Consider the following 3,968-nt stretch of genomic DNA (forward strand, 5'->3'; position numbering starts at 1 on the left):
TGTTTACTATGTGCCAGATGGCTATGTTAGATACTTACTTTTATCTGTTCTCTTATCAGTGGGCAATTTAGTAATTTCCTTTCTTTCTTCTTCTTTTTTTTTTTTTTGCTGTTATGAAGAGTTCTTCTCTTGTGGACCTTCTCAAACACATCTTCATGGGCACACAAAGAGGATTTTCTCTCAGGAGTTCACACTCAGGAGTAGAAATGCTGGATTGGAGATAAATGAATGTTCAGCTTTACCAAATAATATGAAATTATTCTCCAAAGTGACTGTAATAATGTATACTCCCACCAGAATGTGTAAGCTTTCCTGTTGAGTTACATCCTCCCCTACTCTTGGTATTCTCGTTGTTTTTTTAAAAGCAGTGTCCTTCTCCAGGAGATCTTCCACACCCAGGGATTGAAGCTGGGTTTCCTGCATTGCAAGCAGGTTCTCTACCACCAGGGCCACCAGGGAAGCCCCTTTCTTAAGCTATTAGGTATAAAGTGGTATTTTGATCTTGATCTGTATTTTCTGATTACTAATAAGGTTGATGGCCTCTTTTTGTATTAATTGGCCATAAATGTCTCCTTTTCTGTGAGATGTCTGTTCATGTCTCTTGCTTTTCTATTGATTTGTTTGCTTTCTCCTATTGGTTTGTAGAAGTACTTGATATATTTGTACTTTAATCTGTTGGTGGTTATGATAGTTAATTTTATGTGTCAACTTGACTGGGCCAAAAGATTTACAGATAGCTGATAAAATATTTCTGGGTGTGTCTGTGAGGGTGTTTTTGTAAGAGATTAGCATGTGAATGCATACACTGAGTATAAGATCACCCTCTTTGGGTGGATGAACATCACATAATCCTTTGAGGGACTAGATAGAATAAAGATGTAAAGAGAAAATATGCTCTCTGTTTGTGTTGGGACATCCATCATTTCCTGCTCTCAGGCATCTAGGTTCCTGGTACTCAGGCCCTCAAGAACAGACTGAATTACATCACCAGCCTTTCTGAGTCTCCAGCTTGCAGAAGGCAGATTGTGAGACTTCTGAGCTGCCATAATCGTGTGAGCCAATTCCTGTCATAAATCTCCTATGTACACACATCTCCTTTTTGTTGGAGACCCTGACTAATATGGTGTTTGTATCCTTGCAGGTATTTTCTCCCTGCTTATGACTTGCCTTTTCACTTTCTTTAGGGTATTCTTAGCATAAGTTCTTAGTTTTAATGGAATTGAGCTTATCAGTCTTTTCTTTAATGATTAGCACTCTTTATATCTAATTTAAGAATTTCTCTCAATCTTTTCTGTTTCCCTTTGGCATTTAAGTCCTTACTCTGTCTGTAATTGACTTTTGAGTATGATTTGAGTTAGGGATCCAAAATCATATTTTTCTATTATGGATAAATGTTTTTTTTTTGCCAGTTCAATTTATTGAATGATTTCGCCTCCTCCCCTGATCCCACATGGCTATCATATTACCTCTCATATATCAAATTTCTGTGTGTATTTCTACACTTTGTATTGTGTTTCTTTGGTCAGTTTGTCTATTCCTGAGCCAGTATACATGATTACTATGACTTTATAATTAATCTCATTATCTTGTGTAACAATCCCCACTCTTTTTTCTTCTTATTACAAATTAGTAAATTGTCCATTTTTAGACAAATTAACAGATACAGGAAATTCCAGAGAAATTAAAACATTTATAATTTCATTAGTGAAGTATAACAACATTTAAATCTGGTATATATATTTTCTATGCTATACAAATACATACTTGTATGAAAACACACATACATGTACATAAAAACACACACATTTATACTTTAACAAATTTAAAGTCAATATTGATTGCTTCCTATATTTAAGGCTTTATGTCTAAGGCTTTGTTGTTGGTAAAGATGAGAAAGAATATTTAGGAAATATGATAAGGTTTAAGATACTAATAAGAATGTTAGGAGGAAATTTGTTTTCAATTTGGCAGCTAATATGATTCCTCTTTGGTACCTTGGTCAAGGAAAACATTTATTTTGAATCCCTAAGCATTACTACTGCCTTAAACTAAGAAAATAAATCTCTCTCCATCCCTAAAGTAATACACTTATCCTCTAGCAAACTACTATTTACTTGTTTAATAAAACAAGAAGATACAGTGTATTACATTTTTAAAGAATTATATCTTGTGTTATAATTAGATTTGGGGTTGAGCCCTCAGTTTGCCCCTTATTACCACTTTGACCTTAAACAAGTCACAGAACTTCTTGTAGCCTAGGTTTCTTCATCTTTAAAATGCTGACTATATCTACCTTGCAAAGTTGCCAGGAATATTAATGTATTTTTTAAAAGCTTCATAAAATGCTTGCCAATATTCACTTTTAAATTTTTAATTAGTTTTTATTTTATTATAAAGGTAATAGGAGCTTCTTAGAAAGTTTTTGAATAGTAGAGAATGATAATAATAATGAATAATAGTACAGAATAATAATACAGTGAAAAGTAAAAGTTCCTTCCCTCCAAATGTATATTCTTCCCCCTAAGTCAATTGCACTCTCTTGAAGAAACAAGATTAAATTTTCATTACACACAATTATTCAGAACATCCTAAAACTTTCCATGACAAGCAGAAATCGTGAAGATTTTATATAAACATTTTATACAGGTAAGCTAAAAATGTTCAGAACATTTCGTTTCTTTAGGATAGCTTTCATTTTAAAGTTTTTCTCTTTTTTTCTTTTGTTAGAAAAAGCTTAACAAATGGAACTATTCAAATTAAGAAGAGGAGGCCATCATCAAAAAGTCTACAAACATAAATGCTGGAGAGGGTATGGAGAAAAGGGAGCCCTCCTACACTGGTGGTGGGAATGTAAATCAGTAAAGCCACTGTGGAGAACAGTATAGAGGTTCTCCAAAAAACTAAAAACTACTGTATGATCCAGCAATCCCACTCCGGGGCATATATCTGGAGAAAACCATGATCTGAGAAGATATGTGCACCTCAGTGTTCATTTTAGCACTATTTTTACAGTAGCCAAGACATGGAAGCTTAAATGTCCATCGATGGAGGAATTGATAAGGAGTTGATAAAGAAGATGTGTTATATATACACAATGGAATATTACTCAGCCATAAAAATTGAAAGTCATTTGCAGCAACACAATTGGACCTAGAGATGATCATACTAAGTGGAGTAAGTTAGAGAAAGACAAATGTCATATGATATCACTTATATGTGGAATCTAATTGAAAAAAATGACACAAATGAATTTTTACTTAAAAAACAGAAACAGACTTACAAATGAACACACACTACTATATATAAGATAGATAACCACCAAGGAAGTACTGTAAAGCACAGGGAATTCTACTCAATATTGTGTGATAACCCATATGAGAAAAAAAATCTGAAAAAGAATGCATACATGTATATGTATAACTGAATCACCTGGCTGTACACCTGAAATTAACACAACATTGTAAATCAACTCTAATAAAATTAAAAAAACAAGAAGATTTTGTTGTTGTTTTTTAGTCTCTAAGTCATGTCTGACAAGAAGATCAGAGGCTATTTAATAACTAACAGTAAATACTTGGTTATGGGCATTTATTAAAAAAAAAACTGTTATACTGGTAATGCATTCTTATAGCAATATCAACTGTTTGGTATATAAAGTAAAAAAACAAAATTCTCTTTTTGCACTGTCCCAATCATACTTCCCAGAAATTACCTCTGGGAAGAGTTTTGATGTCTTAACTTTCATATTCTTTACCTACCAGACTTGGAAATGTCTCATTTAATTGCAAGGCTTTACTGCTTTCATGACACTGTTTTGTTTTGCTTTGCTTGGTGCTACACTTATTCATTCATTCCTTTAATTAAGCATACACTAAGGACAAGAGTGGGCTTCTCTGGTGGCTCAGATGTTAAACAATCTGCCTGCAATGTGGAAGACCCAAGTTTGATTCCTGGGTTGGAAAGATCCC

This window comes from Cervus elaphus, chromosome 24 (genome assembly GCF_910594005.1).
Source record: "Cervus elaphus chromosome 24, mCerEla1.1, whole genome shotgun sequence".
Classification (NCBI taxonomy): Eukaryota; Metazoa; Chordata; class Mammalia; order Artiodactyla; family Cervidae; genus Cervus; species Cervus elaphus.